Here is a 27,648-nt window from a genome sequence, read left to right as displayed (position 1 = left end):
TCGATTTAAAGCGAGACCAGCGTGACCGCTATCAGTGACGAGCGCCACGCGTCACGTGCAGTGGCAACATCATGGGTCTGTGATGCCAGATCAATACCCATATGTGTGTTTGTGATTGCCATAAATAGGCCTTCCAGCGTCCTTGTGGATTCTCTGTGTCCCTCCTCCTCCATCCTTCCCACCTCTATTTCAATATCTTCCTCCCTCTGCCACCTAGTCACAACAGGGCTGCTTGGGAAAAAGAAAAAAAAAATAAAGCCACAACCCAACATCAAGACTCAAGGCTCCCAAATCGAGGCTGTCACATAAAAAGACAAAACATCCATGTAATTTGAGCTTGTATTACATTGCCATTTTCTCTTTCTTTGATCTAAGAACAATGCCCAGGGTTTTCCTCAGACTGGGCTGTTTCCAAACCCCATCCACTCTGCTGCACCTAGTTATTGCAGAACAGGTTTTCTCCCTATTCAGCGCCTCACAAAAGCAAGAGCCAACCGCTGTAGCACAGCAAAGCCCAGCACCCTACCGCACTAATGACGGCCCTCATCAGGCTGGCTAATTTAACCCCCCTGCGTAAATTGAGAGGTAGAGGTCATGGAGGGAGTTGGATAGAGAACACAACAATAATCTCTCTCTCTTCCTCTCTCTACAAATCTCGTAAAAGATCTGGGAAAAAAAAAAGACACAGAGGCAGCTGTCTGGCCCACATTTCTACACTAACAAGAAAATTGGGTGTGTTTTATTTATCTGCAGTGCAGACTATATTATTATGAATTTGGGGCATTGGAAGGCTAGTTATTTAGAAGGCTACAGTCTCTGTTATCCCCCATGTACTTAGTTTGCCCCCCCACTACCCTTCCTCCACCCATCACTGTGCCTCTGGTCTTTCTCTTCTTCTACTTCTTTTTCTACCTCTACTCCAGAAAGAAAAGCAGGTCAGGCAGAAATGACAACTCAATACATTACAGAATAATACACCACAAAGACGCGTGAGTGGTGGCCCTGCTAGTGGTTAGCATGCAATGCAACTTTACCACCATGAGGCAAATCTGTCTTTGAATGTTATTTCAAGTCCTGGAAAATTGCATATGCTGCCTTTGTATATATAAATATATATTTTTTAATATTGACATGTATTCCCAAGGGAGTGCTTTTGAAGAGGGTTGGGTTTGAGGTGAGTGTCCTTTTCTTTTGGTACTTGACGGTGTAGAAATGGTGCCGCAATGGCTAAAGACAGCAAAGACGGAAAAGAAACATGTGTTCTGCATAAAAACAAGACAATGCTCTTGGTGTTTTTGCAGGAGTCAAGCAGCTTTTTTATTTTATTTAAACCAACATTTGCTAGGTATCAGCCCATCCAGATGTGATCATCGCCATTAGTGAGTTTGTTTTTTCAGCACCAACAACTTTTCATTTCTCATCCATCTGTCAAGAATATTTCCCGCCATCTCATCCATCACGCTCACTTCCACTCCCTAATTCTCGTGTCTCGCGCTTGGCTTATCTCAGCACTTTGGGGCTGATGCGTAATACTAACAAGGTGGAGAAAGACGAATGGGGTTGTTGGGTTGTAAATCCAGTGATAAGGTGAGCGGTATGTTTCCCATTACGCTTTGTCTGCCATGTAAAGACCTTGGAGGAACTTTCGGGTGTCTCAATGCTCACGAGGAAGCACACACACACACATATGAATAAAGGTCCCTGTCATCCTTCTCCCTCTCCACTAATGAGTTCCATTTCATTCCCACATTCCTTTACATGACCCTATCAACCTTAATCGTGTTGAGATGCCACCGTCTCCCTGATATTCTTCACCGTCGCCCCCCCTTTCTCTCCATGCAGCGCTTCCCGGCACAGCTGATCTCCGCCGAGTCCTACAATCTAGTTAATATTTCATCAAGTGGTGGAATCTCACATCTGTAGGTCACGTTCCGGGCCCCGGCATTTAGAAACTCAAACAGCGACCTGGCGTGCTTTTTTAATTCTCTGTCTTCTTTTTCTCCTCACCCTTCTCTGCACCCTTTTTTTTTCAAACAGAATTGACAAGTCGAAATTCATTTCAGCCCTCGCTGCAGTTGGAGAGGACTAAAAGAAGGATGGGAAGAGGATGACATGCAGAGACGGAGCGTGTGAGGTGGATATAGCAAAAAGACCACCAGAATCCACATAAATAAACGAAAATTTCGGTTTTTAAAGTGCCGCGTAGCTAAATGAGAGGCAACCGCGGCCATTTGCTTCGAGAATAGATTCTCTTTGGTGTGGGACAAAATTCCTCATTTAGGAAAGTAAGAATGTGATACCACCATGGCTGCTGGAGGCGCAGTGGACTGTAAAATGACGGTTAATTACGCCACTTAGTCCAGCTGAATATTTGTACAATAGTTGTGCGAGGCTGTGTGTTTTGACAATAAATTTGCAAGCTCTTGCTATTAGTGTGTGTGTCACTGGCATGCACTCTCACCAAAAGACATCTGTTTAGGAGCATTAACTGTGTGCTGTGTAGGTCTTTGGTGCATGCTGGGTTCCGTGGGTTTACCCTAGATACAACATCTGAACTGGATTAACAATGCCTCATTCATTCAAGACCTTTGATTAACCCCGCCCATACCTCACAGTGCTGGGAGGCTTAACAAACAGAATGTCAGAACAAGATAGTGTGGGGAAGGGGGAAGAGGGGGGGGGGGGGGGGGGGGGGGGGGTGTTAACGTACAGGAGGTCCTCACCATTCTTCACTGCTCTGCAATTTGAATGCAGGGACCAATATGCGATGCGAGTCACATGCTGTTGTTTTCACTCGGATGCGAGCACGGTGGCTCTGGATAGGATTTAAAAAGATTCCCGAGCCTTTATCTGCTTAAGATACCAAGTGGAGTTTGCATAAACACAGAGAGGAGCTCAGTGTGCTTTTCTAGAGCACTAAACAATGCTCGGTGGCTCTGATGGACACTGATGTGGGTCAGGACTACTGCTGATTTTTTCACTGCTAATAATTAGCAGTGATCACGGAGAGCCAAACCTGCTTTCTGTGCAGTGCACTACACACACCAGGGCTCTAGACTAACTTTTTGACATGGGCGCACCGGTACGCCTAACTTTAAAAATTTAGGCGTACCGGCACAAAAGTTAGGCGCACTCAAATTTTTCAACCGCATCGCTTAACACCGCAGTTTTACATGTGCACTTTCTTTGGGGGGGGGGGGAAGTCCATACAGACAATATTAATTTCTAAATTATTAACTAACAAACTTGTGCTTAAAGTGCTTTGTCAATATTGTAGAAAATGTTAAAAACTTAATCATCATCTTGGCCTCCTCTGACGACCTGTTTGCTGCTGTCTGCTGCTGAAAGGCCGTGGGGAGAGGGGACACTTGGGCAGTGCATTTACTGCAGCATATAATGTGTTTTCTGGATACACTGTGCTTTTTCAGCATTCAAATATTGATGGCACCGTGTCAGAGCACTGGCTATGAATTTCAGACAGATCAGGCCTTAACTTAACAAAAAAGTTATCAATAGTTCTTTTCATCTTTTCTTATTACCCACAGCTACAGTACATCCACTTCTCTCAGGCCTAGGCTGCTCACTAGGGCTGAGTATCATCACTGATTTCTATAATCCATTCAATTCCGGTTCTCAAAGTCCTGATTTGATTCAATTTAGCCTCAGACAGTCAGAAATATTATAATTCTGATCATTTATCAGTACTGATACACATGAGACTTCATCAGAATTGTGAAAATCACAGCAGATGCCTTTGTGTGAAAGTAACTGAGAATAAAACACAGGAAAACATGAAGGAGATTTTCCTGGTCTGGCTTTTTATAGCAGATAACCTTAAAAATATTCTGCAATTTTGCATAATTTTAAGAAATTTAAATTTCTTCAGTATTGAACAGCAGAAATTAGGCTTTCTTGTCCGAGGTCATTTAAGTGAAAAAAGAAAAAGCGCTGTAAACAACGCTAGACTGGTGGGTAATAAGCGAATGAATAATGCAGAAAACAGATTTGAGATGGGAAACTGTTCCTGAAGTACAGAGAGAGAGAGAGCTGTGCAGGAAGTGTGATTTTTATCGTGGTGGAAGCAAAACAGCAAAAGTCAGAGGGAATTCATGACGACATTGATCAAATGTGAAGCGCAGTTTGCTGCTTCTTTTGCTGCAGGCTCGGTGAATTTTGGTTGGAGAGAGGCAAAACCTGCAGCTCAGAATCAGCGCAAAAAGACGTAAACACAGCGCGGACCCGAAGAATCGCTAAGCTCCGACAGCGTGTCCGTGTTCAGGCCGTCGGGTGAGAAAGCCGAGAAAGACGAAGCTGATTCTGATGTGTTGGGTCCGCTCCGTGTTTAGGTCTTTGTGTGGAATCCGTTAATGAATTGATATCGCTTTATTCAAGCTACTCACCTCTCTCTTCCACCTGCACTTTCAACTGGACCACGGCCAATCAGAGAGGTCCCGCCCCTGACTATCTCTGATTGGTTTAGTCCACAATAGGGGCATAATGTGTGTCTGTTGTAGACCACACGGAGAGTTACAGAGATTTTTTTTTTGTTACCGGAACAGTTGGTCGCACCTGTGCGACCAAATATTTATTTTTAGTCGCACCACTGAAAAATTTGGTCGCATTTGCGACCAAATTGGTCGCACTCTAGAGCCCTGCACACACGTGACCTTGTGACCGTCTAAGCCTGGTAGCCTCCTTGGAGCTAATACATATCGATCGGATTGTTAGGGAAGGGAATATGTGGAGGGAGCGAAAAGAAGATATGGACGGACTTTATGTTAAAATTTGACCAGATAAAATCACTCTGGCAACCACAGGTCCCTGCTGGGCTAATTTAAGCAGGCAAACAAGAGAGGCAAGGCCCAGCAATCTGGCAAACTAAAAAAAAAAAACAATGCTCCCGCTGCCACCAGCCAACCAAGGCCATCCCAGAGAGATGGCTGAAATCCACCGAAAAGTTTTTCAGCATTATAGTGTTCGGCAAAAGCCCCAGCGACGCGAGCCAATAAGAGAGCAGAGATGCACACCTTCTCGCGGAAGCGTAGCCAACAAAAGACGAAGCTTTGACGCGTATGATCCGAAGCCGCACGAGACGACAGGAGACACGCCCATCCCACTTGCAGCCCAGATCTGTCCATCAAGCCATGCGCTTATCCAACCTGCAAAACGGCCCCAATCAACACAGAAGCCGAGGGTTGTCAGTCACACATTAGCAGCCAAGTCATCACAAGGCAGAGGAGGAGATGAGGCTGAATGCTTATTAGTGGCTGTGAAATCTTAGCCCCAAAGCTCCTTCTGCATTCACAGACTTCAGTCAGAAAGCACTATTGGTTTTCTGTAAGAGGATTTTTTTCTCTTTTCTTTCTTTCTTTTTTTGGATTTCTGCACAAATTCATACAGGAGTAAAAATGTAGGGTGAAGGACAAAAGCACTATTATGTCCAAAACCTGTTGCTGTAGATGCAAAGGAGGCCTGTCTTTGTTCCACCCAGGTTTACTTTGGTCGCTGGCTGGAAAAAAACAAAAAAAACCAACATTTGCTTTACATTAAAATTCACAATTAAGGTCAGTGAATAGAGATTGCTCACTCGTACAAGACGCTTATAGGTAGTGCTGTTTCCCTCTCTAATGCCCTTCCCCCATTCTCACTCCCCAGCTGTGCTCTTTTATATGTACATCTCAATTTGATCCTCATTATCCTAAAAAGGTGTTTGGACAGTTTAGAAAGAGAAAAAAAGCCCACGTCTCACTATATGAGCGAAGATCTTTAGAAGAGAAGCCCACATGCACAAATCTTTATACATTAATAAAAGTGTGCATTCGCACACACCAGTACAGTAACACACACACTCCCACACACACTCCCACACAAGTGCCGAAACAACGCAAGCTCACATCTGCGCACTCGCAAAGGGACGGACGTGGCGTTTAAGTGGATGTGACATTAAAACAGGCAGCCTTGTTTGGACAAACGCACACACACACACTATCTCTCTCTGTCCGCATCAATGTTGAAAAAGCGACGTCTTAACATATTTGTCAAACAGATGCGGCTACTTTACACTCGCCGGAGGACGATGCAATATGCAAAGCTTTATGTGATTATGTTTTCAATGGCGATAACGCAGCAGCTGTCAGTCAGAGCTTGACCGAATTTCAAAACACACTCCCACTCGTGGGCCTAATTAATAGTTGTCATGAGTCACCGTTGGGAGAAATCACTGCTGTAAGAAAGAAAGAGGGACAGACAGAGAGAAGAGAAAATGATAGAAAAAAGAAAAAAGACAGCAGCATTAACTCATACACAGCACCAAACTGTGGTAATACGTCGAATCTTAGACACACACGCACGCATTCACACATTCGCAGAAGTCAGGTTTTTGCAGTAAACTGGTTGGCATAATTAAGACGGCAGGCAAACAAAACGCATCTCTTTAGATTTGTGTCACAGTCGAAGCATATGTGCTTCGGATTGGAGAGACATGCACCCTTTGCTTAGCATGTTTTACCACTTCGTCTGTCCCCCCATTGGCGCGTACCGACCCCGAGGATTGACCATCAATCGCGCACCGGTCCCCGTTCAATCTGCTCATTGTTTGATCTCAGCGAGGCAGAGCCAAGGAATAAACAAGTCTATCACAGAAGGATTTTGCATACAAGAGAAAGGCAAAGAGATACAAAGCAAACAAATAAATGTGCCAGCCCGTATGAGGAATTTCTGGGGCTGCGTAATTAGGCAACATTCATAATACATGACCGGAGGGAGAAAGGGGGAGGAGAGAGACCGAGAGAAAGAGAGATGAAGAGAGAGGAAAGGTGCAGGAGAGCGCTTGAGTGCGGTGGCAACGCTTGATCCGCTGTCGTCGATGAGATGGATGCAGGTGTGCTCGCGCTCACGTCCGGTTGCTTCCATCATGTGGCCGTTCGTGCGTCTCTCCCGCACCCCGCCGTGCGCGCCAGTTTGTTGTTGTTGTTTATTTTCCCCAGGAACAGTGATGGAGGCAGAAGGCCCGTGGCAGGTAGAAAATGGCCCGGGCCTTTTCATTTGACACCGCTGCGCCTTCAAACAAACTACCTGGGGCCCCTGCGCACACCCATAATCCATTCAAGGTAGCAAGCAATTTTCATTATTGACTGGTGAGAAACAGGCAGGAGAGAAAGAGAGACAGAGAGGGAGGGGGGAGAGAGAGTAAGCGAGATGAGATGGAAAACTAAAAGAGAATAGCATGGCTGAAAGGGGTGAGATTGAAAGTAGTAAAAAAAAAGAAGGGGAGAAGTGGAAGAGATAGCAAGGTATTGGCAAGGGGGGGGGGGAGGTTCACTAAAAGAGAGAAAATAGATTACAAATAAAGAAGGGTCTCAAGAAAGGGGAAAATGGGAGGAGGAGATCCGAGAAGATAGATGTGATTGAGAGTGATGCGTACGAAGGGGGCAGGAGGAGATGGAGGAGAGTGGAGACGAAGTGGATGCAATTGCAGGAAGTGCTAATGTATGGGGTCGAAATATAGGAAGGTGATGCTTTAACCAGTGCCAGAGATGCTTTGCACCTTGTATCTGAGGACAGGTGAAAGTGATACAAGGTGCAAACTTAAGAGCAGAGGTATTCGGTAGAGGTGGGCCAATCGACCCAAATATAGATAGCATGGACACCAAAGCTGGTATCGGTATCGGATCGATACTAGTATGATAGGATCGATACATGTGGATCAAAGTAAATTGTTTTTAAAAAAGCTAGAGCTCAAACATCTGCTGTGAAAAATGTATGAACCTTTTTGTGTGTGTGTGTTTGTTTTTTTAATGGCATTTCTATTTTATTTAGAGCCAACTGCTTATTTAGAGACAAAGTGCTTTCGAGACAGGCACAAAGTACACGAACAGCTGAAAGGTGTGTGTTTTTGTGTTAGTTAATTATTATAGTAAAAATCACAATGATTTAGTGTTCAGAATTTGCAAACTAATGTTGATTCCTCTCATAAATCACAACCCGCTACTTTGCCCCACATTAGCTGCCTCTACATGATAAAAATGTCGGTATCTGTATTAGCATTGGCTAAAGATAGCAACTATGAAAGGTGAAAGGGGTGGGACCAAGGTTTGACGGTATGCTAATCCAGACCTTGTAAAGACTACCAGGGCTGTCAACAACAGACACATGGTGGTGACCATGAGCTGACGGATGGAGGGAGTAAATTGTGCACATGCGGAAGAGGAACACACACACAGATGCGCACACACACTCTTCTGTCTTCATCATGCCTTTTCTTGAAAGAAAAAAACAATCCAGACACAGATTTAAAGTCAGGTGAATTTCTGTCGCTGCCTGTCATTTTTATCTAGTTTTACAGTATCACGCTCTAGAGATCTGCCAAGAAAATTGACGGGGCTTTTTTTTTTATTTTTGGGACAAACTCATTGAAATGCAGCTCAGCAAACCTCTGAAGAAGAAGCTGCGAGCGAGAGAGAGAGGCAGCAGACTGATAGATGGAGGAAGGGAGGGTGTTTTGGGGGTGTTGAGAGTTGTTAACACTTGAAAGAAATCCCCCCTCCTCCTGTTTGTTACATGAAATCACACAGATTTGTACTGTTTAACCCCCCTCCGCCTCCTTCCTCCCCAAGTATACTTGCAACTTTTTAAAGCCCACTTCTTCTCCAGACAACATTTAGGAGAAAAAGAAATGGAGACAAAAGAATGTATTTTTATGATCGGAGCTTGAGCTTCGCATTATTCGCTGCAGGCCTTGTGGGCTAAAAGAGGGAAAAAAAATGCTGCCAACAGAGAACATACTTTTCTTTTATATATAGGGAGAAGTTGTAACAAAAGGGAAAAAAAGGGGGGGGGGGGGGGGTGGAGGAAGAAAATGAGAGAAATTATTGATATTCCATGACTGTCCTGTTTCAGTCAAGTGACAGAATTTTCTCTCGCTTGCGTCTTTCTCTGTCTCTCTAACAATCCGATCCAGCAGCCAGGAAATGAGCCCAGCTTGTTTTGTTGAAATTTTCTTCCACCCCCCTATTCTAAATAAAAATGACACTTGATTTGTCGCCCTGTCTGAAGTTTTAGTGTTTTATTTATTTTTTAATTTTCTTGGTACAGCAAAAAGGTGCATCGTGTGAGAGTTTGGATGCCTCCTGCCTGAGGGATCACAGCAAGGGTACGGGAGCCCCGTCCCTCGCCGAGAAGGTTAACATCGCTGCATGTAGTGTGCACGAGCATCCGGCTGTGCAGTACCGTAGCATCCGTCAGACCTCGACGAATAGTTGGTAATAACTGCCCGATCGCTGCCAGATTCCCACCCCTTGTTTCGCATTCATAGCAGCCACTTCCTGCTTCCAAACCCCTTATGCAGACACCCCACTTCTCTTTTGCCTTATCTTTTCCCTCCTCTCCTTTCAGGCCTCCATCCTTCGCTCTTTGCCTCTCTACCTTACACATGCATCTGCACACATTACACTTTACACATTACACTTACAGGGAATGTGCCTAAGACTGTGAGTGTCTCTCTCTCTCTCCCTCTCCCCCTCTCACTCTTTCTTTCTCTTTATGACCAGGGCTGGGGTCTGAAGTTGCCTCTGTCAGCACAATAAGGTCCTATAATGGATGGTAATCATTCAGCAAGCGTGGCGGCTACAGCTAGCCTGAATCAAAAAAAAAAAAGAAATAAAGCAAGTGAACGAAAGGGAGAGAGAAGGAGAGGAGGGGAGAAAGAGAGAGAGAGCCTGGCTCCTCCACTGCTAATCTCAGCTAATGGCTTCTGCAGAGCCAGGAGAGAGCCATACGCAATAATAATGCAGCAGGGGGGAGAAACTGAGGGACTGGGCGTTTGGGGTGGTCAACTGAGCGTTCAGAAAGTGTGAGAGAGGGGCCAGGGGTGTAAAGAGAGAGTGAGAGAGGGAGATAGAAAGAGAGAAAGGTGGAGGCGGGAAGGGGGGATAAAGGACGAGGGAAAAGGAAAGCAAAGTCAGCTTAAGAGAAGGGTTTAATAGCATCATTATTATGGGGAGGCACCCACTATGGAATTTAGAGCCCAACACACACACACTTTCACTCATATGCACAAGTCACTTTAAAGACTTTCTCTCCCTCTTGACACTCGTTATTAAAAGAATAGTTTGACATTTCTGGGAATAGCCTACTCTTATTCCCTTTACTGGAGGTTGGATGAAAGGACCTATACCGCTCCTCCCACCCTCCGCCCAGTAGCTAAGCTATAGCTGGTTAGCCTAGCATATCTTCGGCTGCATACCCTATTTGATGGTTCAAAGATGCTGTATTAACACTTTAGAGTTTTATAAAGCTCAAGCAAGGTACATGGATTTTGTTATCTTCAGGCAAAGCTAGGCTACCTGTTTTCCCATTTCAAGTCTTTAAGGTAAGCTAAGCTAGCCATCTACTGTCTGTTGCTTAACATATGAAGCTATAAATGAATGCCTGCTTGTTCACACAATAAAGCCTACTGACTGATAGGTAACATTCTCTTAATTTTGTAGTATAGCTAGAGTTTTCAAATGTGTTACTGGACAGGTGGACAAAAAATGATGCTTTACACAAAGACAGCTTAGGAGAGGGAAGGAGCAACCGCCATTTTTACTTAGATCATAGACGTCATGGACATAGCTTCACATTAGAAAAAAAAGAAAGAAGCTAACCTGCAGTCTATCTGAAAGCTACCAGATGGCGATAGGATTTTTGGTCCTATAGAAGTCTATGACAAAATTGATTTCTGTCTTTCTTGCGGCGTTTATGTGCTGTCACTCATAGAGTATCATACTGAATAAGAATTTACATTTATTTTGTATGTCTTGGTCATGCTATATTTTGAATTGTAGAATTGTCTGTGGTATGTGTATTTTTAACCACTCAAAGATAACGTCTGCTAATATTTCATAAACTTAAAGTCAAAATTTTGTTGCAAGCACAAATGGGAAGTCAAAGACAAAGAAAAATTCATTTGAAAAATGACCAAAAAAATATATATATATTTTAATATAGGACAGTAATCAATCATCAGTTATGATAGAGCACATTGGCTAATGTTGCAATGAGCACCATGCTCTGAGGGATTCAGCGTTTGTCTAAAGGGATTAGCTGAAGGGATAAGCAGAATGTTTCCCCTATCTCTTTAGCCTAACTGAGCAGAGAGACAGCAAAATAGTACTTGTTTGTGCCTGGCTCATTTTCAATTTCCAAATATATATTTATCCTTTCATCCGGTTTTCATCATCCGCAAGGTTATGCAAGCAGAGGGACAGGACTACGTGGTCTTAATATATGAAAGGCCTGTACCAAATTACTATCGTCCAGTGCTCAGCACAAGCACAAGGACTGGCTGGGTATTGGAGGAGAGACCAGCGGGCGGATTTCTGTTATTACAACGCCAACAGACACAGATGGCCGTGGCCAGAGCAGGGGATCAAATCCGTTGGACAGCACCCAATGGGTGAGCTATGATCCTACCCGTGGTCACATACTAATGTGACTGTGGGAAATAAGCTTGAGAGAAATAGCAAAGTGTGCAGAGTTCAATTTTGATGGCGACAAATGATGAAAAATCTTAGTACACGAGAATTAAATTACATTTCTTTTGAGAAATATCTGTCTTTGCTGTCAGTGTCATCTAAAATCGGAGCGGAGCTGCGGGTTTCACTTAGTGGTAATGGGAACATTTATCCATATCAACCTGGTCAGGCATCTTAAATAATTCTCTCAGAGGAATTCACAATAGATGATGTGGTGAGGATTTTATACAATTAGCTTTTCTAGACTGGCCTTGGTTTGAAAAGAAAAAAAAACTGCCTCCAAATCTTCCAGCAAAAATAGGTCAGATTTCAGCATCCAGCACAGGGACAAAGTAGACATCATCTATAGTGTGTGAATAAAAAGCCAAACAGAGAACAAAGAAAAATGAGTGGAAGAAAGGGAAAATGATACTTTTGTGTGAGCGTGCACGCTTGGGGGAGGGGGGGACTGTAAAAAGCGATACAGTGAGGAGATGAGAGTCGGTGAAATGAATAAGATAAAGGAGATTGTAAGTAGATGAAACGAAAGAAGTGGGGGCATGGAAGAAGATGAGCAAAAAGGAGCTTAAGTTCAGAGACTGATGTCTAAATTATTACTGTGTGTCAAAGAGAAAATGGTCACATGCTGAAGATTCGCACAGTGTTGTCGGGCTGTCCACCACTTTGGTCCATAGCGTAAATATAACATCTCAAATTCTATTTGATGGATTGCCATGAAACGTGTTAGTTATTTACTTTCCACCAGAAGCTGTGGTGTGGGTCAGTGCTATTACCCATTCAGGGAGACTCCTTAACATCTACATCTACCATTTACTATAAATAAATCCAGACACTGATGTTCTGCATTTGGTGAATCCTAATGACTTTGGGGATCCCATGATGCATGTACACTGAAAAAAAGGGACTGGCCATCTCTTGGATTTATGTAAGCATCTTGCATGTATTTAACACAATTACCTCATGTTTTAAAGATAAATGTAACTATATAGTGTAAAAACTACATGATATGCAGAAAGGGTGTATTAAATTGTTCATATCATGTTCAGGTGAAGTAAGTCAATAAGATAGCAACGTTAAATCTCGTGAAACCACGCGTGATTTCATCTCGCGGGCTTTGGATCGTGGTTCAAAAAAGGCATCCATCTCAGTCAAGTCGAGTAGCCAACTCTACGTTTTTGGTATGTCTTGATTTTTTTAATTAATATTTACCATATTTCAGCCAAATGTAGTTAAACGTCTAGAGTGTCGCCATGTAACATGCTAAAAAAGAGCCGTTAGCTTATTTGCTGTTTTATCTGTTGTCAAAGAATTGGCGCTTTTTCATTTGAATTTGTCTTTGGCACAAGAGCCGTAATATCACATTAAACCTAATTATGAGGCACTCATAACATAATTTGGTTTTCTGTGTGAATAGATTTGCCAACTGACTCTTCAGTTACATTGTGTATTTACTGCACCGTGGTGTTAGTGAGATTTTGGACATTGAACAGCTTTAGCTAATATCATTAGCGGCATTATGCTAGCTTACATCCCTACCCCTCCTGCCCTCACCTGCTGTCCTTTTCTTTTTGTTTTTTTTGCTGCACATTGAGAGACCACATCTATTCTGCATTTCACCAGGAGTCAGCTGATGGATTGTGGGTTCAAGGTGTTATGGTAAGAAAGTATATTCTATTTTCGCTTAAGGTTTCTGTAACTTAATTATAATAGGTTTTGTATAATTATTAGGTGCATGCATACACAAATAGACCACCCTATTAAAACAACTGAGAAATCCAAAATCTGCCATAGGTTTAACTTATACCTGTATGTATTGTCAGAAAGGTGATTACTGGACTCACATTAATGCACACTTGAACTAAAATGAGGTTGTAACTTGTGGGTTCTTGGGTTGCAAATCAGAAACAAACATCTTTGGATTTTTTTAATCCCATAAGATCTGGAAACACAGTTTTTATTCAACAAAACATTACTGATTAACCAAGCACAGTGCCTGCTGTTATTTCAAAATTTCAAAATGTTATTTCAGATAAAATGCAGCATTCCAGTGCATCCCAACCTTGCCTTTACAGTCAAGGTTTCTGACGGAGCTGAGTTTCTCTCTGACAGTCTGCTGAAAGTGTTTGCAAAGTGATCGGGGGAACAGTGCACAAAGCTAAAGGATGTAGCTGCCATGATGACAGTAAGAACTTTAAAATTCTTTAACTACAAAGTGTATATGTATTGCATTAGGTCAGTAAAAGATTTTTATGCTGCATCCATTGAAACAGTCAACTATTACCTGTGAGTACTGATTCCACTGAAAGGATGCCATTCTTTTTTGTCATGCATTTACTGGCCCACTGAGAAAAAATTATCTTTTTTTAAAAATAAATGTTCTGGAAACTATATATCCATAAAGTTGATGTCAAACAGGAACTTTTGCTATTGCTTTGTAGATGCTGGTGTTGCATGTTGACTGGTTTAAAAAGTCAAGTTTTTGTCTGGGATCATTTTCTTCTGTGCTACTGAAAAGTTCACAAATCTCTGTTTTCTTTGTTATAATACTTTAGGATGACATTAATGCTCAAAGGGAGTCTCATCAAAGTGCTCCGCATCTGTGTGAAAGACAATTGCAACATCTTGGTGCAGGAGTTCATGGTGAGTGTTTTATGAGTAGATTGTGGCTTTGCAACATTTAAAAATGCATTTAGTTATCCACTTGATCCTCATTGGACTGGTTAGGACCAGTAGTCCTCTTTAATAATTTGAAGTTCACATGAGGCCTAGTAGTGAACTCGGCCGCCGGCCCTTGAGGCCCCACCCCTACCCCTGTATTAGGGGTCACATCAGTGTGAAAAAACTTTAAATTTGTCATTCTAATGAACAAAGGAAAATCCCACCAGTATTTACATTAGCTTTTGTTTGAAAAAAAAAAAAAAGACCAACTGACCAACAGCTAACCAAATTGTGGGGCTGAAAGTCTAAATTCTAACATCTTCTGAGTGACATAACCTGGATTTCTGATGGGCCGGTGTCTTTCTAACAAAAACTAATGTAAAGCATTTGAAATTATTATGTTTTTCACTCTCTCTTAGAAACTCTGTTAGACCATGAATGGCAGCATGGCAGGCCACTCTTTGGCTATAGCTATTTACTATGGTTTAAATTACTCTAACATTAGAACTGGTAGATTCAAAAGAGATGAGTTTAAAAGGGAATCTTAAAAAAATGTTTTGTGTTTAACCAGGACTTGACTGAGGCCACTGCACAGATTGAGAAAACCACAATGAACATCTGTCTCCAGAGATGCGCCAGGCAATGACTTTTCTGATGTTGGCATCATCATCGAGGGTATAGTAGTTCTTCAAGATCTGGATAACGTGACCTTTGCAGTAGCCATGCTGTTTGGACCATTTTTATTCCTTCAACATGAGTTACCCATCACAACTCTGCTACACTTTTGAGGTGATTCAATGGGTGGTAATGGAGTTGGATGCAACTCAGCTCTCAAGAAAAGCTCACAACTAAGACAAAACTGCTCCTGCAAGGAAAGCTCACTGTTATGCATGTGAGGTGACCAGCTCTAGGTGAGAGGACATTTAAATCTCACACTTGTTCTGCTGCATTTTTGAAGCTCAATTCCAGGAGCAGATCGCAGGGTTCATTTTTATATACTCTGCAACTGCCATGAGGACGAGCTGTTTTTTGTTGTTGTTGTTTGTTTTTCCTTTTGCTCTGTACAAGTTCTCTGTTTGTCTGTTTGGCAGCATTTTTCAATTTCTGTTTGTATTTTTTCTTTCTTTTACTAGTGAAGAGATGTAGCGTGAACAGTTATACAGTCTAAATATCCCATATGGGTCGTGTGAAATGGTATTTTCAGTTTCATTCAGTTGAAGTAAAGAACGTTGAATATTTCTAAGTGTGCTGTTTTGAACCAAGATGTCACAGTATGATCAGTGCTGTAATTTTTGACAGTCACTGTATCAATGTTATTTTTGCGTCTCTTGAATAAAGGTTTTGACCTGCAAGTGCTAATTTCTTTAGTTATTGGGGTAAAATGGGTAATGTTAATAGGAAGGTGTTTGCCAATTCAGTAACCTAATTTAATGTTAATGGAAACTAACATTTCCTCAAATTGTTTAGTTATAATTGTTGTTTAACTGAATCTTGACGTCAGAGGCCTTAAATAGAATGTTTTGTATTGTCCTGTAACATTTTTCAAAAGAAACAGTCTAATTTCTTTGCTGTGATTGATTCCAGAGAACACGGAAGAACTGACATTATTTAACTGTTGATTTATGTAGATTCAGTGGAGGAGTAATGTCAGTTTAATTCTTTACCTACTGTCAATGCAGTGAAATTAGACATTTTGTTTTTAAAGGTTACTGGTGGATGCCAGCAACCATCTTGGAAGAGAACAATACAATCTGTTATAAGGCCTCCATTTGAAAATTGTGTATTTGATACTAGAATATAATAGCAAAATGTAATTTGAAGATAACATGTAGTATTTAAGTGACCAAGTAGTATTGGGTAAAAGTTATTGAATGGTGTTGGGATAAAGTGAAAAAATTGTGAAGGATTAAAATATTCCAAGAGCTCAAATTACTTCATCAAAACATGTTTAAGTCACATTTTATCAACACAAATTGCACAGGTTTATTGAACATGAATAAATTGTGTTAATTTAACTCAATTGTTTAAGTTGCTGCCAAAGCAAAACATCTGTGTGCAACAAATGTCCACCATTGAATTAAGTAAATCCAACAACATATTTTTTTCAGTGTAGGTCTAGTACCAACATGAAACTCATATATTTAATTTTTAGACAGCTACTGAAATGGAAGTTCATGGAGGATAAATGTTTTGATCTCAGGGATCTCTTTACTGCAAACCTCAGATTTGTCCTTCATGTTTGTTTTTGATATATTACATTACTTTGTCAATAGGCAGAGAAAGTTAAACTAAGACAGAAATCTTGTCAAACAATATACTTAACATTTTAACATATTCTCCCTTTTGCTATTTGTGTGCTAGCTTGCTGATGGTTCAAAGCACCATGTGTGAAAGTGCAATGTTGCCTTATAATAAGAAGGGCCTTGGTTCCGATCCACCATATGTAGGGTTTGCATCTTCTTCCCTGTGCATGGGTTCTCTCTGGGCACTGCAGGGTTACATTAACTGGTGAGTCTAAACTGGCTACAGGTGTGAATGGTTGTCTGTGTCTCTGTATTTGCTCTCCGACCTGTTTAGAGGGAACCCCAACAACAGATCCTTCAAGGCCCTTTATACTGTAATGTAGAGACCCTACAATGATAAAGAGAAAACCCCTAAAATCGGACAACCCCTTATGAGCAACCACTTGGTGACAGAGGGAAGGAAAAACTCAATTTTCACAGGAAAAAACTTCTGGTAGAACCAGGTTCAGGTAGGGGCAGCTATCTGCTGCAACTAGTGGGCTGTGAGGTGAGGCAGCCAGGACAAGGGACACACTGTGGCAGAGAGCCTATTGGAATGGCCAAGAAATCTGTGCTCAGCGCTAATTAGCAGCCATCTGTGTCAGTGTAAAGCATCAATACGTGTTATGGATGTACCTTACTAACAAAATTTAACTCAAACTTCTTTTCTGATTATTGTCAATTCCACCTCCAAAGGACTGAGATAGCAGTAATGCTCAAAATTAAGGCTCCGAAATAGGACCTCACAAAGTCGTGAGTGAAGTCCCCCAACTTTTATAATTTGTATAGTTTATGGTCAAGCTGTAGCCATTTAGAGCAGCTAGTGTGACTATAGACTACTAATCTTGCATCCTCATGTTGTTAATATAAAAATTTCTTGCATTCAGTGTGTCTTGCACACATTTTGTGCATGAAATATTTTCCTCTTTATGCTTTAGACCCAGACCATTTATTCTTCTTTGATCTTTTTCTACCCTTGTCTTTGCCTTCATTCCTTTCTTCTTCATAACCCCCTTTTCTCTTCACATTTCATTCCTATGTTTTACCTCTCTCCTCATTTCTTTGTGTCTTCTTCTCTTTTCTTCCCACTCAGCATTTTGGAGTTTCTGAAGGCTGAATGTATGCCTGTTTAAGAGATCAGTGGGGGGGTGCACTCATCAAGAAAGTGTTGCTGCGTCCCTTCGCCTGATGTGCGTAAGCCTACACGTATAAACAAAGCTAATACTATCAGAGGCATTCGACATCTGTGTCTTGGGTGTGTGCTTGAGTGTGTGGCAGTGTGTCTGGGTATAAAAACACCTCCTTGAACCTTCTTCCACCTGCCGTGACTGACTGGAGGCAGTGTGTTGAATGCTCCCTGCTTCTTCCTTGTTGTTGACATTCAAACAGTGTAGTAGGTTTTGTTGCTAGTGAAGTGCCAGGGGTGGAATCCATCTGGCATTATAAAGAAAATGTGTTGACAAAAGAGTGCATTTCTGAAATACAAGCACAGTCAAGAGCATGCGCGCGCATTCATGTGGATGTGTGTAGGACTAATACCCACAAAGGAACCATGAATCATGTTTACATCCTTGGTGTGAGACCTTTCATCCATCAGTGCTGTGTGTGTGTGTGCGCGCCTGATAGTCTGCAGTCTCCTAATTTGACCAGAGAATGAGTGAATGTTATCATTTTCCTGCCCTTGACCTGTTCGCGCACTGGAGACAGAAGCACCAGATTGAGGAAAGATTGAATGAGGGGACTGGAGACAAAACTAAATAAACAGGAGAGACGGACAAAAAAGAAGAAGAAGAAGAGTGTAATAGTGGGAAAGATGCTGCTCCGGGCATCAAAAGTACACAACAACTGCAGGGGGAGAATATTATAAATAGTTTTGAAACTTCTTTTTTTCTGTCTACAGAGGCTTTTTCCATCTACGATGGAAAATCTCATTTTCAATAACACAGCATGTTGCAAATATTAGATTTTCTCCAAACCCAGGATGTCGCCATTCTCATCAGAAAGTGTCATCAAAAAAGAGTTATCCTCAGCAGATGGATTAGTTTCAGTTTTCCTCATGCAGACTTTGACCTTTAAGTTGTAAATCGCAGATGGTTATCAAGAGACGAGCTGAAACAGAATGACAGCCGAGTTGAATATGATCCTCCGGCTAAAACTTTCGAGCCCGTCAGAGGAGTCTGAACGCCTAAAAAGTCGGGTGAAACTCGTCCATGTCAAGTTTTTTTTTTTTTTTAATCTCGATCCCCCATCAGTTTTTGACATTATCAGGTTTTCTAATAGGATTTTGGCTGATGCGCGCACGCGAGCGAGCACTCGCTTCTCGCTGCGTTTGATCTGGCTCGCGCCGAGGTGACTGGAGACAAGAGGGGACCGGGGCGAAGGTTCTTCAGCTGTGTAGCCCTGCTGAGGTATGCTGCACGCATCATTTGTAGCCCCAGGCAGAGAGAGGCCAGCTCGGCTGCAGAAAAGCCGTGCCTCAACAGCATAGTTCTAAAATGCTATTGATGTCAAAGGAGGAATAAAACTCAACAGCATTTTCTATTGTTGTTGGGTGTATAAAAAGACAAAGTGGTCGCCCCCCTACTGTGATGAGGGAAAAAGATGTTGGCGTGAGTCATAAAGAATCAGCACTAGCTGCTCAATGGTTAACCAAATCACTTGCTGGGAACAGGGCAGGGTATCGCATGAATAGAGACAGAAATATTCTGACACAATTCTCTGGTCAAAAGCAAAATGTGCTAGGAGAGGCACTTACTCTTCACAAGCACAATGGTTATTCTCTCTCTTCATTTTTCCTTTTTTTTTTCCTCTTTTTTTTAGGTGCAAGGGCACCTGTTTGGGGAAATCCTTCTAAACCTCAACAGAACCTCTTATGCAAGACAAAAATCCAGCAACAAAAGACACAGGCTCCTTAAAAAACCTCAAGACTGCTTTGTTGCCCCTTAGAGAAACGGCGATATTGGGATGGCCTTCATTTATCCGTATTCATTCAGCCTGTTCTTAAACTCCTAATGGCATGTGCAGAAATTTACTGAGTTAAGAGTTCAAGGGAGGCCAAGGCGAGCACATCAAAGGGCAGACTGAGGGTAAGCATCACTTCAAAGAGGGGGGGTGGGGCAGTTGTATGGAAGCAAGTCGGACAATGGCTTAGCAAAGAGGACATTCAAGTAGCCCAATGGTAACCAAGGGTTATTTATATGGCCAGTTTAGACCACAATCCAAAATCAATCCAGAGATTCAGTGATAAAAAACAGAATATGGTCCTAGCAAAGCAACCTCCCTATCCAAGACAAGGCTGGATAAACTATTAAACCTAACATGTAAAAACAGCGTTAACATAAAACTTGCTGTCATCAAGGCCCAAGCTTACACTCATCGAAACAAAACAGCTTGTCATATGAAGCAGTGGACCATTCACGTTTTAGCAGCATAGGCGCACAAGATGAAAGTCACATTTCTACTGTGTCTTCACTCTAAAAATGCCAGATTGTTTGGGTTAAGCCAGTCACTCGCCTGACCTCATTCCTAATACTTCACTGCTAGATTTACCTTCTTTGGTCATTTGGTTATGTTACTAAATCCTGCAAGGTTTATCCAGACGGTCACTGTCCTGCGTGCGACGGTCCAAGAAAAAAAAAAAAAGCAAGAAAAAGCAAACAGAGGATTCCCAGAGATATCTTTGCAGCACGCGGCTTTTAATATTTCAAGGTTGTGAGCATAAGTGCTTGCACACTCTGGGTCAGAGAATTTCACTTCAAAGGAAGGGCTTGTTTAACACTGAATATACTCTGAAACCATCCATATTTTTTCTTGCTCAACTTCTATATTTTCAAAGCCTGTAAACTTAAATTTAACTGTAAGTTGAAGCGAAATGTCAACATAACCATCTCTGAGGACTGATTTTTCTCTGTGCATGGGGTAAAGTGGCATCCTACTATATCGGGCGCACAGGTACGTCGACATAAAGACGCAGCAGCGCCGCTTTCCAGCGAAGATGTTTAAATGATGCGGTCGGTGTGTGTTCCCTTTCTCTCTGGCCCTGCATCCACTGCCTCATCTTTTGTGGCTTTGACATGCTCGTACGTTCTCGGTTCCTTTTTTTCCACAGAGCTATGTCACGATCAATTTACCGCTCGGCACATGATGGCCCCTAGCGCCTCTGAGGATTTGAGGGACTTTGTGTGCAATCCCAGCCTGCCTCGCTTTCTCTCCCACATACAAAACGGGCATTTGTATTCTTATCCCGCTTTGGCCGCTGAGTGAGACTGTGTCCCAGCTTTTGCCTCTCCGATTCCAGGTTATTGTTTGGAAGAGAAATCTCTGAGCAGACATCATCTGGCAGTTGCTATTTCGAGGCGATATCTCAACTCGTTTTCAGCTGCGTGTTACTCTCAACACAACTCCGGCTATTTGCCTGCGCCCACATGCGAGCATGCGTGTCGGTGTGAGCGCAGAAAGGGGAAAAGCAGCGAAGCATTTTGAAAACATCAGGCTCAATCAGCGCTCATTTTGTTCAGGGACCCTGAGAAACTGGGCTCACTGCCTGAGTGAGAAGGAACCATTGACAAGTGTTGTTCGACGCAGCTACAGTATGTTTGTGCACCTGCTTGTTTTTTAATGGGCCCCTGACACCACACAAGGCAAACTTGGCTTGGGACACATGGAAACATAAAGGCACCATTTTCCTCAAGCTCAAGACGTGCCTTTGCTTTCTGCGGAAAACATATCCTGAACAGACTCAGTTTCCAATTTTCTCAAAGAACTTGATCTAAAGTGCTAAATAGTTGGCCTAATATTCCAAAGAAGCAAGAACATCGAAGAAATGTGCAACTCAACAATAGCTCTCAGTGCTATATGTACCACGCCGATCAAGCTAAAATATTTTATCATCATTCTGCTTTCGTTTGCTGGTTAGTGACGCTACCACCAGCAAAGCTATGGTAGCGTGAGTGTGTATTTTGGTTCATGTTAATAATCTGACTGAGACTGAATGTTTTTCATTACTCCATCTCACCATCTCTGCCTTCTCTTTCCAGTTGTCTCAATGAGGTCCCAGATCTGTCTGGCCAGTACCCCGTGCCAGAGACTTTTACAGCGGGCCTTTCTTTACTCATCCTTCTAATTGAATAATGCATTGTAGTATAAAAACAGCTCTCATTAAAAGGCCTTCCGTGGATGAAAATGCTGAGGCTAACACATTTTCCGCATGCAGAGCTAAATTAATGCATTCGGTTACCTCCAGTAATGAAGTGAAAATGAGACTCGACCGACTGACGTACTCGAATTTATGTGTTTGCTAGAAAGAGCCAGGCTGGTGGCACACTCTGACCTAATGGTACTTGGCCAGGTTTGTAGGTCATATAAACACCATTAGGGAAAGATAAAGTTTAATGTGTGTTTGCAGACATATATCCACACACTTTGCTAGTACAGTGTGCACAGTGATACATCATAAATGCAGGATTTACAGCTGTTTGTCTCACATCTTTTAAATTCTTCGTTAAAGACCAATCTATATTAATGTCTAATGGACTATTATAGGATCTGCAAATTATCCTGCATGTTGTAGTAAAAGTTAACATCAGTCACATCAAAGTACATCTTTTCATTGTCTAGTAAACCCAGCAAGTTTTGTTACACATTACTTGATTGTTGTGCGTTGCTGACTTATTTTGTATATTTACTGATTTTATTCTTCGTTATCAGTGAAGTCTTCTGGTTTCCAGTCTTCAATTCTTAGCAAGACCAGGGATTTATGCTTCAGTGAGAAATCAACGGCGTTGACCGCAAACCCCTCTGAAACCCTGAAACCTGATGTGCGCCGCCAAAGAAATCTAACTACACGTTGGGTCATCGCAAACCGCAGCTATTGCGATAGTGCATGTTCATCCTATGCATGGCTAATTTTTTTGCTGCAGTTGCTGAGTACATCACTGATATTATCACCTCAGTATCTCAATAGTATTACTATAAGCACCCACAAATCTCAGCAAATTTCTGGAGGGGGAAACTATTGAAATGGGTTTGAGGGAATGTACAAAGAAGTGGCAACATTTTTTGTAAAAAACTGACCACAACAAAAAGAATTTTATCTGTTCCTATTGGCTGGCACAGCATTGGCTGGCATATCATTCTAGGGTCTTTACCTTACAATACAAGACACCTTGCGGTGACTGCTGTTGTGATTTGGTACTATATAATTAAAACTGAAAATAAAAGTGAATTAAGACATAATGCACCAGAGACAAGCGTAAAAGTTGGCAATGACATCAGCCACTTCCATTGGTTATGCTGTGGGCTCAACAAAGATTCACCACAGAAGTCTGAATCAGGCCTTAAACTCACCCTTTCCTTTACATTTCCTGGTTCTGCAGTCAGACTAAGAAGAGTTGCTAGATTGCAAAACCCTACTTGCTACAGTAGCTTTCCTCCAGTGAGACCTATCTAGGCGCACAGATAGACAGACTGGGGCCCTCTACCAATCTTTAAGCCTTGTGCATCACATCGTGATTAGGCACACGCCACCTTCCTTACTTTCTCCGAGATCGACTAAAAAAAGCTTAACATCGCTCATTTATCAAACCGACACGGGCTGACAGGGAGCAAAAAGAGTTTGTAAACCACTTTTTTTTTCCACCTCCTATTTCAGAAAACACAGAATGACTGTAAATCCCTTGGTATAAATTCAAATTACCCAGCCTCATCCTAGTATGGATATGAGATTTATTTGGCTAATATTGATATGCAGAATTTTCTCATTATCCCAGGCGAATGAAACAGCTACAAACAACACTCAGGCAACCGTGTCTCATGCGAGGTGCCGGGAAGAAGAAGAAGAAGAAGAGAAAAAAAAAGAAGAAGAAAGAAAAGTTAATGTTTAATTTGCAAAAACAACGCCCTGACTAATGAATTTTCTAAGCTTGTTTCCTTGCTTACAGCTCCTTGTTTGGCGTTGTTTTAATAGAGCATGCTGATTTAGAAAAATGAGGGGCCACAAGAGCGGGAGTGGAAAGCGAGAAGGAGGAGAAAAAAAAAGGTGTTTCTGCAAGAAAACACCTTATTTGGACTTTTCTGAGGTGATCCAACTACGCACTGCCAAAATGAGATGTTGGATAGTAAGTGTGAGACAAGAAACAGCTTACACGAGGAGTGCGTTGCCAGAGGCATTTTAATGATGCAGAGGGGCTTGAAACGTGAGCAACAGACAGTGCTCCTGTGAGCTTGAGACATGAGATGAATTATTACTGTACACAGAATCCAACATTTCCTTGTAGGATCACATAAATCTCAGAAAACAAAAAAAAAAAGAAAGAAAGAGGCAGGTAGGCAGGTGTCGTGGTGGTCTCAAAGAAATCGCAGAAGTCCTTTCCCATCTTCTGGAGTATAAATGCGAGGGAAGTACTGTTGCGCTTGTGCATAGAAAGTATTAAAAGTAAAAGCAAGGTAACTATTACACTAAAGGTGGTAATTTGAAGAAAGAGCATATTAAAGTCTTCTTTGTGGAAATCTCTAAGTTGTTTATTGATTTTGTAATGGTCAGATATCAGCACCTCCAAATGGGAAAATCTCTTTGATTTGCTCGGCCTAATCTTCCTTCTCCTAAAATATGCAGCACCATCATTTACCTGTGGCTCATACTTCTCTGACTGTACCGCTTTTGAGGCAACCTTTACAAAGGCTAAGGAAATGTCTTGAATTAAAAAAAAAAATCACTATGATATAAGCACCCTGCCTGTTCCACATCTACATCTTTCAACTCTCTGCCGATCCCTAAGACATTAGAAGTACTGGAGCCCTGACGTGGAATAACCTTGCAGAGTGCTGTGACCTTGTTGCAGTCAGGAAATAAACACTTTTGTAACTACGTGCCACAGCGACGGAAGCGAGGCATACGAAAGAGATGCACGCGAACGGAGACCGAACAGGAAAAACCAGAACAAACCACGTGGATGCCTGAAGAGTAAATGACAGGCAGAAGCTACTGTTACATTCCAACGTGACAGCACAGGATGGACACGCCCACTGCAACACAAAAGCAAGCCAAAAAAAAACCAAGAAATGACTTCAAGAAAAACCGCAATGTTTTCATGTTAAACTTGGCACGAGATGGCTTTTCTAAGCCATGCGCCCTTTCATCTAAGAATTACTACTAATCCAAACTGCACTACAGTTGTTGCAATACTATTATGGTGCGAATAGAGGCATGTACTAAGATCTAAGTCGCCCGCTTCCTGTTCAGTTAAACCAGGTGAGTTGAAGTTTATGATCTGGGCGTGTAAGTGAAGTAAGGAAATGTGAGGAAAACTTGGCAAAGAGCTTAGACTAGTTAGGGGAACAGTTGGCCTTGGCGACAACTTCTGTCAGCAGGAAAGGAGCCAGGTATTCAACGGTGGTCCTTTGAGGTATTCAACGGAGTGTAGAAATCATTCCAAAACTCTTAGAAAACCTTCTTAACTTTGACACAAGCCGTCACCTACTGTAAATTATCAGATATCTGTGTTTATTTAATTAAAATGAAACAGATTCATTTCCCTCCACGAGCACATGGGAGTCTCTGGAGAATAAGAGGAGTGTGTTCCATCCGGCGTGCCACAATAAATGTAATTACGCTGGGTATTTAATGTTTTCTTCATGTCTTTATCCCCCCACCACCACACACACACACCTTTTATACTGTTTTAACAAGAGCCTTGTCAGTCTGTAATTAGCGATCACTGAGTGGAATAAAAAAAACAAGAAAGACTTGTTTTTGTTGAGCTCCTTGCTTCTTCACATCTTCCCTTTCTCCCCTGAGGGGAAGATGCCTCACACACAATTTGATTCAGAGACGAGTGCCAGAACTCACTCGACTTCAGACAATGTTAACTCTGGGAGACTCACGCCCGTATCCTCGAAACCTGTAAGATTTGCTATTAATACATGTAGACACGGCTGTGGAGAGGATGAGACATTAAATCCTGCGGGTGCTGTTGATGCCTTGGAGTTTCGTTTTGTTCATCCCGAACAGGCCAAAAAGACCTGGATAGCTTCTGTAAGTGTTCAAAAGTGCCTTTGTATTTGCACTTTGATACATATCACTCTCTCCGCAGAGGTGACACCAACCCAGGGCTGGAGAAAAAAAATTACTGAGCTTGAAGGAGGAAAACATGATTTCTTTTTTTATAATATTTTCTTAATACACTGAATATTTAAAAATAAAGTCAAATTAAGCCTCAAGGGAGGGAAAACATTATATTTCCACCATTTCTTTTATAAATAAACGCAATTTTCTAGGCTGATCTTTTTTCGAGATGCATAAATATTTCCTTCCTTGTCCATCATTATCTGTAATATAGGCACCCCACAGCTAGCCCCCTTTCTTGCTTTGTGCCTTTGATGTCTTTAGATGATCTCCTCGCTCTGCATACTGTATCAGCACAGCTACACAGATCAGTCACAACATTAAAATCACTGGCAGGTGAGGGGATTAACTTTTTTTTAAGGTAAAGTTTAACTGGGAAACCTTCGGTTCTGGTATTCGGTTGCGCGCTACTTCCACAGGTACCACCCACTCCACTGAAGACTGCGGGGTTTTTGTATTGGATTGGATCCCCAACCCAAAGGCTCTGTTACTGGCCGCCCCGCAACACCACCACATGTCCTGTTTCCGCGCCTCGATAGGTCAGCGACATGAGGGAAATCTACATAATATTAAGGAGATCATTTTAATGCTGATTAATGCTAATTTGCTGGTTCCACTCTACCTGAGCAATCAAAGAGCTTTATACATGCCTCATTCACCCATTAAGTGCTTTCTATCTAACATTCACATATCAGACACACTCCGATGGATGCATCAGAGAGCAACTTGGGATTAGCCCAAGGATATTTGGCACGCAGACTGGAGCAGCCAGGGATTGACCACCGACTTTCAGATTAGTAGATGACCTGCTCTACCTGCTCAGTTACAGCAACTGATAATCCACGTGAAACTACGGTAAGACATACAGCTGGCTCTGCTGGAGAGACGTTTCTGGCCTTTTTTATCACTAATGAAATCCACCGCCTCTCATAAAAATCAACACTACCAGAAAGACTTTTCGAGGCCTTCGCTCTAAAAGGTTAGAAATCTTTCATTGTGGACAAACAAGGCAAAGTAAAAGACCTCAATAATGTGTGAACACAAGCAGCCACAGAGTTTTATGCTTTGTGAGCTCGCACTGAAGTGCTATTTATACATGTAATGGACTGGTTCGCATGGAAGAATTTTTATTTTTTTCTCTGCATCCTATCAGACCGCTGAACCTCTTGGCTCAGCGGTCTGATGGGACTCTGATCAGAGATTGGAACTGCTGCTTGTTTGAGTAGCTTTCTAATACTGAGGCCTTCTGTTTATTCATCATTGATCCCTCTGTCCATTACACCTTGATGGGAGGGCCAGCCGTTGTCAGTAACTGCCATTACAGGAAATCTATATCTAATACTTTTCTTGTTATGAATGCTCATTTAAAAATCTTCAATAACACAGGAGCACTAGCATGGCTAGTTATCATTATATTTTCGGGGATAGGTGATAAGTGATTTTATAGAAGTTGTATATATTACTTTTTCCACCAGCTTTAATTTTGTATTTTTTTTTTAAATAAAGCCTTCAGGGAAAATCCTGGCCTTGAAATAAAATGTCAGTGTAGTAATACGCATGTACTTACGCTGCTGGTAAATGTAAATTCCAGCTTCATTGCTTTACTCGTGTATGGAGAGAAAAACAAACAAAGCATCTCCCAATAGCTTCGAGGGGTGTAGGGTTTTCACTCCAGTGACACAGGGAACACTGGAAGAAAACAAAATCAGCAAGGGAGCAGGCGCTTTTAAATTGAAATATACATTATAGACGTATAGATAGACTTATAGAGTCACGGGGAGCCCGGGGAACCATTCTGGGGCTGTGATGAAACAATGACCCAGGAGCAGCCAAATTTAGAGACAAACTGGGTCTCCCAGGAAGCATCTCCATTCGGGCTGGAACAGGCGAGAGTGACCCTCATCTCTCTGCTCCTCACCTCCTACTAATTGAATCAGGCTGCCGCCCAGGATAACTCTGTGTGTGTGTGTGTGTGTGTGTGTGTGTGTGTGTGTGTGTGTGTGTGTGTGTGTGTGTGTGTGTGTGTGTGTGTGTGTGTGTGTGTGTGAGCAAGAGAGAGAGGCACAAGATA

The 27,648-nt window shown here is 42.1% G+C and overlaps 1 protein-coding gene and 1 long non-coding RNA gene across 12 annotated transcripts in view; one reads left to right on the top strand and one right to left on the bottom strand.

The window, feature by feature from the left end:
* pcdh7b (protocadherin 7b) overlaps positions 1–27,648 on the bottom strand; it is a 123,997-nt gene that overhangs the window by 76,860 nt on the left and 19,489 nt on the right. The gene's annotated exons all lie outside the window — the stretch shown is intronic.
* Positions 13,015–15,526, top strand: LOC146674988 (uncharacterized). The gene is made up of 4 exons (XR_014910638.1): positions 13,015–13,172; positions 13,546–13,698; positions 14,069–14,156; positions 14,746–15,526. It is a non-coding gene; the product is annotated as an uncharacterized LOC146674988 (long non-coding RNA).

The sequence above is a fragment of the Rhamphochromis longiceps genome, linkage group LG3 (genome assembly GCF_057381845.1).
Source record: "Rhamphochromis longiceps isolate RC_006_pf linkage group LG3, R_longiceps_female_GT1.1, whole genome shotgun sequence".
Lineage (NCBI taxonomy): Eukaryota > Metazoa > Chordata > Actinopteri > Cichliformes > Cichlidae > Rhamphochromis > Rhamphochromis longiceps.
The sequence above is the reverse complement of the archived record's forward strand: the minus strand, read 5'-3'. Positions and strand labels throughout refer to the sequence as shown.